Genomic DNA, 12,551 nt, shown 5'->3' with positions numbered 1-12,551 from the left:
AAGCTCACTTACCTGTAAGCTGTGGAAGAAAATCACATTAAAACACACTTAAACAGTCCTTCACAGGTGTGTGTGAGCTGTGGCTAACATTAATCAGGCTGTTGACTCAGCAAACCCCCTCCTGCTGCTCCTGTTGACAGTGTGACACCAGGCTATAGAGAGCTAAGGTTTATTCTTTAGCATTAGGAGACCCCCCTCCTGATAGAGCAAATACACACTGACATTTAGGACTAGGGGTCTATTACTGGAGACAAAAGACAGCCACCAACACGGGGACTGTGTCAAAACATTGTGGGAACTTTGGTGGTATGGAATACAGGGGAAGAGTGTGCCATTCCAGGTACTGTTGAGATGATTTTTGATAGAAAACATTTGAAGAGGACATATGTGACACCAGAGCTGTGTATCAGGGGTGGAGAGGAGAAGGGGACGTTCTTCCACTGTGTCTGGGAATGCAATAAAGTCCAATAGTTCTGGTAGGAGATTAACCCATTAAAGCCAGGAAAGCAGATACGTCGTTTTGTAGTATTTGTAGTTTTTTCCACCTATTTTTGGTCTCTTGGCCAATGAAATGCATCAGAATACATGTGGGAGTGTTGCAATGCAAAACGTTGATTTAAAAAAAAAAAAAAAAACTTTATTGAAGGTTTGGACAAATAAACTCAACTTCTTATAAAAGCCACATGTATAAGCTCTCAAATATAGGTTTTACAGGCATTTTTTCCAGGCGTTTTAGGCCTAAATGGGTTAAACAAGCCTTAGAGTCTATACTAGGTATAACATTAGTTTTTGACCCTAAACTATTTATTCTAGGTTTATATCCTGATAGACATCACGTCTAGAAAAAATAATCACTGCCCTGGATTTATGTTTACTGCTTGCAAAAAAGAGTCATAGCACTCTCATGGAGGAGTACCAGTAAACCAAAATGTATTAACTGGGTTAAGGAAATATCAACAACTTTACCTATGGAGAAGATTAATTGCATTATAAAGGGGAAACTATCACTATTTCAAAACATTTGGGGTCCTTTTATGGAATATATGGAGAGTGTGGATTGAACTAATGTGGATGAAGCGGACGAGGCGTAGTTATTAGTCCTTTGCAGTGACCTAATCATTTATTTTCTTTTGATACTTGATTTCTTTTTATTCTGTGTGAATTGTACATCTGAGTTTTTATTTTTGAACCATGCACAATAGTGAAATAATTTGGGCTAACCCTTGATAAGATATAGAAACCTTTGTTGTTCTGGTTGTTGTTGCTTTTTTATACTTGTACTTTCACCTAAGTGTTGCTCATAAATACCTGCAAATAAGGATGATTTGAATGCTGGACAATAATTTATTTGCTCCTGACGTCTCCTTTGATGTGAGCATTCTTATCGCCGTATATTTACATACTTTGAAAGCATTTTGAAAACTCAATAAAGATAATGTGGGGGGAAAAGAGAAAGCATTTGAATATAGTTTCTGCCAGCAGCCAGTTAGCTTCGCTCAGAGGTGAGGACATGAGTCATGTGACTTTTATTTAAAAGTTATTTAAGGTGTCCTGCCAGGAATCAATTAATTCCTCTTCATGTCCTCAATCAACTCACGTTAACTCTATTCAGTCCCAGTAAGTCGACACTTAATTCTCCAAATCCACTTTGTTTGAACCAATCAGACAGCATCCAATCAAGTTGTAGGAAAGAACAATGAAGAACGAACGTGACGTCGCTAAGCACCAGTTAGCGCAACTTACTCTGATGTTATAATGGCATTACATTTGACGAAGAGCGCATTATGACTTCTTTAGAACTCAAAATATAGGACTAGGTACTTGACAGCAAAGACTTGAGACTTGCTCCCACTTCTGACTTAGCTTAGCATAGAAGCTGACAGAAAAACAGCTAGCCTAGTAACAATATCAAGCTTTTTGTATTCTAGAAAACATATGAGATAAACATGTTAATTACTGATATGTGAGGTGTTTGTAGGCAAAGGTTATTACTTTTGGAGAGGACCGAGGTCAAATCAGCAATTTATGAAAGGTATATTGTTGTTTTAGTCATTTTGTTTCTTATGATGAAGAACTTGTTTGCTTTCTCCTTTTACTGGCTTATGTAATTTATCATATTTCATATTGTGTTGATTTTTTTTTGCATTATTCATATCTTGGATGTTATGTAGGGTTTAGGTTTTTTTAATGGAAAATTACAATGCACTTGAAACTGAGTACACCACCTGTTTCAAGTTTTTATGCTAGGCGAACCTGCTACAACATGAGGCTGGTATCAATATTCTCATCTGACTCTCAGCAAGAATAAAATTCGAAAGCATTTCCAACATGTGAGACTTTTGCTTTCATAACAGCCTTCATGGGGATCTAGAGGAGCTTCGTCCAAACTACCTCACCAACAAATGGACGAAGCGGTGCCAGACGTTAAATGCACTAATGCACCTCGACATTCTGATGAAGGGAAAAACATATCTCCAAATCAAAGTAGTACAAATACAGGCGTGCAAACTCTGGCTGGGACTTTCCTTTGGGGAATTTTAAAATGTGTGAATACCAAGAAAAACATAACTAAGCCCACCAACTCTGGAACATTTTTTGCATGAGAGCATGTTTGGCGCGTGCATGTACGACTGTTGTAGCTCATAAATAGATGGAGCTCAAGACACGAAGGCGTCCCGAAGACCCACACACAGACACACCAACATATACATTCAACATCAGACTGCACAGAAACTGCTCCCACATGCGGTCCATGCGGTTAGCTCACATCACAGGCAGTTTGACATTTGGGTCAAAGTCAGAAATCCACTCGTGAATGTTCCTAATGCGGCCGAGAACCGCGGCTGTTGTCTCACCAGTGACGGGAGACGGAGATCGCGTTACCGCTCGGTTCAGAAAAACACACCAGTAACCGTTCACATTCACATGAAGATCTCAAAACACACGTATTTATGCATTCTTGTGGACACACACTCAAGGTTCTCACAGGCTCTGTAACGTCCACACTGTGACGGCTGCTCCCACTTGAAAGAAGAAAGTGTTGTCTCAGGTGTCAACAAGTCCATGTCAACACTATAGGCTGAATAGGGGGAAATTTGCTTCATTTGATTCATCTTTTTTACATAAATATGCTATGGTGTGGTTTTGCACCACAGGGATTTTTAATAGCTGTCTCTTTTTTCAGTTTAAAGGTCAGAATGAACTTTAAAACTCAACTTTCAACACAAGAAGGCTTAAAAACTAAAGTTTCCATTACAACTGGGGATACCCTGCTGACAAAGATCACACAATATGATCTAAAGCTCCCGAGCAACTGCTGAATGGATCTGTAGGTTGAGGGGGTTTTTGCCAACTGCTAATTTTAAGGTTTCTACACTTTTTTTAAAGTCAACTTTAAGCACTTTTCTAGCATTTCAAGGTGCAACTTTCATGCTTTTTTTAGGACTTTCCAGCTGTGGTAAATTTATTAAATTAAGATTAAATGGTATTTAACTTTTGTATATTTCTTGGGAGGTGCTTTTTATAAGACTATATAAGGTTTTTTAACCTCTCCCGCACTTACTATTCTTGTTTAATTTCTGATTTTTGTAATTGTCTTTTCTTATAGTGCAAATAAATAAATAAATAAATAAAAATATGGCATGAAAACTTTTAGGAATTTTTTATTGTTTTGTTGTTTCAGTGTGATCAAAGCGGTCTCACTCTCTCTCTCTCTCTCTGTCTCTCTCTCTGTCTCTGTCTCTGTCTCTGTCTCTGTCTCTGTCTCTGTCTCTGTCTCTCTCTCTCTCGTCTCTCTCTCTCTCTCCCTCCTCTCTCTCTCTCTCTCGTTCTCCTCTCTCTCTCTCTCTCTCTCCTCTCTCTCTCCTCTCTCTCTCTCTCTCTCTTCTCTCTCTCCTCTCCTCTCTCTCTCTCTCTCTCTCCTCTCTCCTCTCACTCTCTCTCTCCTCCTCTCTCTCTCTCTCTCTCTCTCTCTCCTCTCTCTCTCTGCAGTGGTTGGTAGAGGGCAGCAGATGGGCTGGTCACTGCAGCAGACACCTGCACAAACAGCAGGCTGGACAGGCTGCTGGTGGGCCCACACAGGGCCGGGCCGGGCCGGGCCGGGCTCTGGTGGTGAGTGAGAACCACACTGTCCACACAACAGGCAGGCTGAGCTTTGCTGAGCCTGTCCACACTGGGGCAATATGTGTTTTCTGTCTTTAAACGTATTAATGCCTGGTTGAACTTATGCACAGTTTACACCTTAAACACACCTGTGAAGTCCATGTGCAGAATGAGTTGTGTTGGGTAAACACTTAGCTGGGGAAAACAACTCTGATCATGCTTTCTCTCGTGCCAATCTCTGCTCCGCTTTTCCATTTTCTCCTCCTTCTCCTTCCCTCCTTTTCTCCGTCTCCCTCCACTTTGGCCTACTTGTGGAGGGGGGGATTCATATGTTAATGAGGTGAAGTGAAAGGAGGTCATGGGCTTAACAGACATGGGAAACACACACACACACACACACACACACACACACACACACACACATTCTTGTACTTCTATCTTTGTGAGGGCCCTCTGTTTTAATCTTGTTGTGAATTTTTGTTTTCAAATTCTGTTAGTTTTATATGGTTTTTAGAGTGAGTTTGCTAGTTTTAGTTTAGTATTTTTTTGTTGTGTGTGTGGGGGGGTGCTTTGTTTTAGTTTAGTTTTTATTAGTTTTAGTTTTTTATAATGGGGTATTTGTTGGGTGGGAGATTAAAAGAGGTCACAGTAAATTTTGCTAGTAATATTTGCCTTATTTATTTGCCTTATCCATCTTCATTATGTATGAAAAAGTTGACAAAGATGAAAAATGTCACTATAATCTTAGCTAGTTTTGTAACCACACAGTACAGTTTCAGTTAATTATCATTATCATGTAACCTTTAACCCTTAAAACAAAGTCTGAAATCTCAAAAAAGCCTTTAAAGAAGTGAGGACCGGCCGAAATGTCCTCACTTTGCAAAAATGTCCTCACTCAGTTGGTTAAAAACATGTTCTGGTCCTCACTATGTAGGAAGTACAAGAACACACACACACACACACACGCACGCACACAAGCACACACAGACAAACACACACAGCAAACTGGTGCTTAAAGGATAAACGGATCTTAGAACGCCATGGGAAACTCAAGAGCTAACCAGCTGAAAGACAGAAAGTGAGAAGGAACGATTGAGCACTTCGACACTATCAATTGAGAATTTATGAAAGCCTCTCTGTCCAGGCTCGAAATGCCAAGCTGTTTTGTACTAAACCCCCCATGTCATCTCCCAGAAAACAGCCTGGTATGTGGGCATACCACAATCAGTCCATGAACCTCTCAGCACAGGCTAAAGCTCACTGCAGCTCCAGCCAGAGCAGCCTCGTCTGCAAACGGCCGTGTGAAGAAATATGACCTGTTTAATGGCGATGGGATAAAGAGCGGCTGACCTTCACAGGGCCCGCTGACCCAGAGAGAGAGGAAGAGAGAGGAGGGGGAGTGTCACAGGACGGAGAGATAAAAAAAGAAAGGGGAGAAAGAGAAAGAGGTGGGCCGGGCTGTTGGCAAAGGCCTGCGGTGCATCAGTGAATTAAAAAACAACTATTTTACAAGCTCTGTCATGAGGTCAGTCACATTCAGGGACGCCTGGGATTCTCAAACACTCACTATGGATGGAGAAGCACCAGTCCTACTTTACTTATTAGGGTTGTCAAAACTATCGATACTCAAAAAAGTATTGATACTAAAAAGTTGTATCCGGATACGATACTCATTTTCAAAAGTATCGATACCCCCAGTATACACAGTGTCAGTATACATAAGCATAGAGTTAATAAGTTTACATAAATGTTGGTGACTGAAAAGTGTTATTTTCTCTCTTAAAGTCCCAGAATGAAGCAGAGAAAAGTCGACCTGCAACCAAACAGCAACATACAAAGCCGAAAATATTGTTCTAAATGTTATTGTTTATTGTATTTTTCTTTTTTGTGCACTACCTCAGACCTGAAGCTTGTCATCATAGTTGCAGTTTATTTTTGCACAACTGTTTTTTATTATAAATATTTAACCTGTGGTTCTGTTCATTTTTACATGTTGCATTTTTCTTGTTAATAAAAATATTTCTGTTACATTTTGGGGTCTTTGTTTTTATCCTTGTGGTATCGAAAATGGTATCGAGTATCGAATATTTTCCTGAGTATCGGTATCGAGTTGAACATTTTAGAATCGTGACAACCCTATTACTTACACTGTAAAAAATGTTTGTAGAAATGACAGTAAAACACTGTCAAATTACATCGGAAATCGGGCTTGAAATTTAAAATTGTATAACACCGTAGTAGACACTTTTAAATACCGTAAATCAAAGAATAGCACAAAACTTTTACTTTTACTGTCATTACCTTTAGGAAACACACCGTTTTGCTGTAAAAATATAACATTTTCATGTAAATTTATGAGAGAAATGCCATGATGTGTGGATGAATGACACAATTACCCTAAAAATAACGGGAATATTTAGTCTAAATTACATTTTTTGCTGATATTTACATTTAAATTTAGTTTAGTAGAAAACCCACTCACTATTTTTTACAGTGAAGTTCTGGCAACCACTGCTGCTGGTATTTTACCATAAATTGAACAGAATATTTTTTACAGTGTAACCTGCTGACACCGAGGAAAGGAAATGAACAATTTCACATCACGTCAAACTATTTTTCACCCATTGTTTCAATGTGTTTTGGTCAGTTAGATCCTCCACCAATTCTCTGTTTAATGTTCCTTCTGTGTCCCATAAAGTAAACTGTGTCTTTGGAAATTAGAATGGCAAGCTCTCTCTCTGTATTTTTAACCTTTTTACTGTCTTCCCGGTGATTGTTCAACTTTTGTCAGCCTGGTTTAAAATTGACCTATTTTTGTTTGTTTGTTTATAAAGCATAAAGTAAAAATCATCATCCAAGTCTATGTCCTTTGTAGCCAACACTTGTTTTTTTTTTTTTAATCATGTTTGTTTATGGCAGTTATATATAGGACACCAAATATCTGAAATAAAAACATTTGAAACGGGTCAAAATTAAAGGCCCTTTTTTGAGTAATTTTATAGCCTCTGTTTAAGTTTTAACCATTGTTTTAAAAAAAAATAAAAAAATCTTCCCTCATGTTTATATATTTTATGTTACTGGCTTTTATTGATTGTGTTAATTTGTAGTGCAATGTATACTCTTTTTATTCAATTTTTTGGTCTGAATTTAAAATGTTACCATGCATGTTTGTATTACAGGTGTTGTATAAATAAAGTTGAGTTGAGTTGTTGCCATGCTGCAGAAGTTTTGTGTTCTGAGCTTTTAGAGCCAATGAGCCCTGCGAGCTATCGAGCCACTGAGCCGCTTTTAAACGCAAAAAAACAGGCGTCTGAGAACAACTGGAGCCTAAAGAAAAAATCTCAATGGAGAAAAGAAGAAAGAGAAGAAATATGAAGAATGCAGCAGGAGAGAAAACACACACATCCGAAGTGGGTGGCTTGGCGAGTTTGGGGGAACAGTTCTATTTGTCTTATCAGATCCTGTCATGCATTTCTCTCTTTGAGTCTACCAGGAGAACTGCTGCAGACCACTAAACACCACTTACCACAGGTCAGATAGAGAGAGAGAGAATGTGAATAGAAGAAGAGAGAGAGAGGTATTTCTTTGGTTGATGCAGAGGTCACGGCGAGGCCTCTGTGCGTGCTGTACTTATATATTCCTGTAAATCCACTCACATGTTGCATGCCATAGAAATTATGGCAGAAAAGCATGTTTTTGTGTTTATATATAGTTTGCATGCATGTTTGTGCGCATATTTTTGTATACATAGCCTGTATGTGTGTGTGTGTGTGTGTGTGTGTGTGTGTGTGTGTGTGTGTGTGCATGGCATGCACGCGTTTGTTTGTGTGAGAGAGATTATCCAGCCGGCGCCGGTTTGATTGGCTTTAGAGGTTAAATTTGGTATAGCGAGTTAGCTCCAAGATTAGCAAGACTACCACGACTAAGTCAGCATTTCCACAGAGATAAAGGAAAGAAAAGTGTGTTTTTATCAGCTGGCTGCACAGATAGAATTTGCAAAGATTTGCATTTTCATGCATTTCACCAGAACTCATTAATATCGAGTCCAAAGTTCGTCTGTCCTGCAGGTTTAGGATCAGCGATCTAAGACCGACTGTACTTGCCAGAACAGGAAACAATAGCTATTCTTAAGGCAGCTCAGGCACAGAAGGTTAATTCCCTTGACATGGCACTAATGTCCCTGTAGAGCTACACCTGCGTGTCCCCAGAGACCGTAGTGGTGAGCTTCTCGTTCTCCCATGACTCTCTCTCTGCGTCTCTATTGACATTTTAATGGGCTTTCATGGCTTTCAGGAGCAGAATTAGAATGATATCGTGATTATGGTGAGCGAGCCGGACTGTCAGGAGTCAGTGTGAGAGGTGAATGGGAGGCGGAGCGGGGCAGAGGAAGAGGTATTGTGGTCTGCTCTAATGGAGGATTTCCTCCTCCTGTCTCTCAAGCACACCATGTGACCCGTCCTGACAAGGAGGAGTGGGACCAGGAATTCAGGGGGAAGGTTAAAGAGGGCGGAGGAGGCTGAGGGGGGACTTGACGCCAAACACTGGCCAGTCAATCAATCAGACTTTGTCTTCTCTTCTTCTATGGTTTTTCTCACAGACGGTGGCTCAGAGCATGACCATGAACATTTATCAAACCTAATTTCTGGTACCAAATTCTTGTATGGCTGCTTGTGTTACGAAAACATTTGAAACGTTGGTTTAAATAAAAAAAAAAACAAGATGTTGCAGCAAAAACAATCTGAATGCGTTTTACATTTAGGGCTGGGTATCATTTTAAAAAAATGACTAAACCATACCAGTCCTCTTAAAGTGATCCTGACAAAAATGGAGTTTAATGCCCTTTTTGAAATATTTCTACACACTACGGCGTGTGTGGTGATTGGCTGCAAGCAATAACATAAAAATAGTTGAGTTTTTTTTTTATATCTGGGTAGAAAATTGATTAATTGCAAGTATTTGACTGGAGAAGTTTCAATACTACTTGATTATGTCGGTCGATACCTTGAAGTACAGATACCAGCATTATTTATGAGACAATTACTCAACCAACAGAATATATTGTGAACTGCTTCGATATGGAATTATCTTTTCAGTTATCTATTTAAAAAGAAATTCTGTGTCCATATTCCCAGAAGTGAGAGTGTTGTTCTTTTCTCAGTTATATATCATTGGAAAGGTGATATCTTTGGGTTTGGGACTGTAAGTTGAACAAAACCAACAATGTGCATAACAAAAGTGTATTCCCGTCCTTTAATCCTTTACATGACAATCCATCTGAACATCTGAACAGACATTCAAACCATGAAACAACCTGATCCGTGTGTGTGTTGTTATAACAACATTAGTACAGATCCATTACCTTCACTTGTCTGTTTCAGGCCATCCACAGTCTCTGGAGAGAACTTTTGACATACTTCTAACAGTTCATGCTCCACACACCCTGCAACATAACCTATGTGGCTAAAGGACAATCTGAAGAGGCCTGCACCACTAAAAAGAAGTCAGCATAGATATTGTGTTGTAGTTATTTGATATGTGTGTGACTCTGTGTGTGTGTGTGTGTGTGTGTGTGTGTTCTTCTATTTCCTACATAGTGAGGACCAGAACACGTTTTTAACCAACAGAGTGAGGACATTTCGGCCAGTCCTCACTTCTTTAAAGGCTTTTTTGAGATTTCAGACTTTGTTTTAAGGGTTAAAGGTTACATGATAATGATAATTAACTGAAACTGTATTGTGTGGTTACAAAACTAACTAAAATTATAGTGAAAATGTTCTTCATTTTCGTCTTTGTCAACTTTTTTCATACATAATGAAGATGGATAAGGCAAATTTTTTTAATCTCCCACCCAACAATTACCCCATTACAAAAAAACTAAAACTAACACTAAAACTAATAAAAACTAAACTAAAACTAAGCATTTTGTGCATGTGTGTGTGTGTGTGTGTGTGTGTGTGTGTGTGTGTGTGTGTAGAGAGAGAGAGAGAGAGAGAAAGACAGAGAGAGTGTCTTTGTTTGCATTAGCGCAGCTCTCTAGTCCATTAATTTGGATAAATGCCCTCCTCTGGCAACAAGTCACAGTGTAATTGCAGTGTGTGTGTGAGAAAGATTAGCTTTGTGTGTGTGAACAGTGAGAGCGTGTGTGCTGTTTGAGTGTATCTGATAAGAGCAAGGGATCAGAGAGAATGAGTGGCTCGGAGCCAGATCCACTTGTTGCTGGACATTGTTCTGCCAGAGCGAGGCCAGGTGAGCAGGGAGCTGGCACCGTGGCAACAGTGAATGGGCAGAAAAATATCCTGAAGGTTTGGAGACACTATACTGGATGTTATGCTAGAGCTGCAGCGACTATTCGACTGATCAATTAGTGGATTCACCAACTATTTTGATATTTGTTACTGTTAAATTAATGATGCAAAAATGGCAGAAATGCTGTTTTCAGCCTCTCAAACATGGAAATTTCCTTCTTATCACATTAAACTTGATAATTTAGGGCCTTGACTGACAAAACAAGACACCCAACTAGACTTTCAGAAACTGGGGTGGACATTTTTCACTATTTTTTGCAGTTTTATAGATCAAGAATTTATCAACAGATGAATTGAGCATGAACCTGATTGTTAGCCGTAGCCCTAATACATACAGTATATGTATATAAGTAGGGATGCACCTATATATCAGCCCAACATTGGTATTGACCGACATATGCTAATTCATTGATGTTTATCTGATGTGTCACATGAATATGCCGTTGACTAAATGTTATTTTGGTTATTGACAGTTGGGCTCAGTTAGTTATTCTTAAAGAAGAAGATTTTTTAGTTCTTTCTTATCATACTTTATTTAGTCTTTGAGTACTATGGCTGCTGGAGTCTATTGCAAAAACATACTATAGTATGATAAAAAAAACTCACTTTCATCCAAATAGTTTGATCAATTTCGGCAAGTCCAGAGAACACTTCCATCAAAAGGAAAATGTAATATTTCTGTTGCGGGCTCCAATGGGTTAATACAATTAAAGTGTTTTTTTTGTTTGTTTGTTTGTTTTGTTTTGTTTAGTTTAGTCTCTTTTTACCTTTGTCAATTCTGTATTTTATTGCACTTTTTGCACTTTTATGTGAAGCACTTTGGTGCGGCTCAGCCGTCTGTAAATGCGCTATATAAATACATTTGACTTGACTTGACTTGAATACATTATGCATTATCTCAACAGTAATTCCTCCAAATTAGCTTGTACTTTCATCCTCAACCTCAGTCTTAATATATATCTTAGAGGGCGCACACTCACTCATCAGCATTCAGCTAAAACACGGCTGTGACCTCCGGGGTTTTAAATACAGCCTGCCAGGCAGATGCCTTGGATGTTTAGAAATTTGTCACACATCCAACACTACACAGTGCTGTCAGGCCACACAGTTCCCCTTTATCTGTGGGTCACTAAAGCCATGAGTATGTGTGGCCTTCCAGACATTTGGGAACAGAGTGCATAGGTTAGCTGAGGTTCACCACAGGTCCTGGAAGTAGCTACAGGGCCAAGGGTCAAAGGTGAAGGATGTGACATAGATGTACTGTAGGATTATAGTGTAGCGTACAGGAGCACATGTCACTGTAACACTGCCTATTCTATCTGTGACAGTGTGTGCCTATGTGTGTGTGTGTGTGTGGCTATGTGGGTGCTAGAGTGGATTACTGTGGTTGCGCTGGCAACTTCAGCAAAGCCTTTCTCAAACATTTTTAAGTTGTCGACCACAACTGCCTTTAAAAAATGCTCTCGCAATCCAAATAAACAAACGGTGCTCTATAAAAACCACCCAGGCTCTATCCATACGCCTAATCACTGTTTAGGAAAATATACATTTGCATGAACAGAACACATGTGCACCCATATACAGATGTTTGGCCCTAGATATCAGCTCTTTGTTTCCACAAGCTGCTGATGTGTCGCACACATGTACAAAGCACACAAACACACACACACACACACACACACACACACACACACACACACACACAGGAGTGGCTGAGGTCAGCAGAGTGGTGCACAGAGTGAATCCCTGTCCTTTTTCCCCCCTCTGTGTGAATGCTGCAGCGACCGGGGGGCCGCTGGCTGAAGCATGTGCTTACTCAGAGAGATTTTATTCACAGGAATAAATGCCCTTTTTACACACAGGCATCTGGTGGGACACTCTCTAGGGGACTTTCAGCAGCAGGCACCTGCGAGGGCAGCCTCTGAGTGCTGCTGTTGGCTTGTAGGTACATCTTATCTTATCAGAAGACACTGAAATCAACTTTTGTCCACATTAGCAATTAGCGGACATTTATAATGTCTTTTCAAAAGATCAGTCACAGCTCATCAAGACGTCTCTTAACGCTCGGCTGCACTGTCATTTCTAAGAGGAAGATGAACGCACAGCTGCTCCAGTGAAGGGGGAAACTTGAGCAGCGCCCAGGGG

General features: G+C 39.8%; 1 protein-coding gene across 2 annotated transcripts in view; it reads right to left on the bottom strand.

Annotated features, from left to right (window-relative positions):
- The window catches only part of plpp3 (phospholipid phosphatase 3), a 43,187-nt gene that overhangs the window by 21,159 nt on the left and 9,477 nt on the right, over positions 1-12,551 (bottom strand). The window lies entirely within an intron of this gene.

Source organism: Centropristis striata, chromosome 9 (genome assembly GCF_030273125.1).
Source record: "Centropristis striata isolate RG_2023a ecotype Rhode Island chromosome 9, C.striata_1.0, whole genome shotgun sequence".
NCBI classification, from domain to species: domain Eukaryota; kingdom Metazoa; phylum Chordata; class Actinopteri; order Perciformes; family Serranidae; genus Centropristis; species Centropristis striata.
Note: the sequence above shows the minus strand (reverse complement) of the source record. Positions and strands in the feature narration are given on the sequence as shown.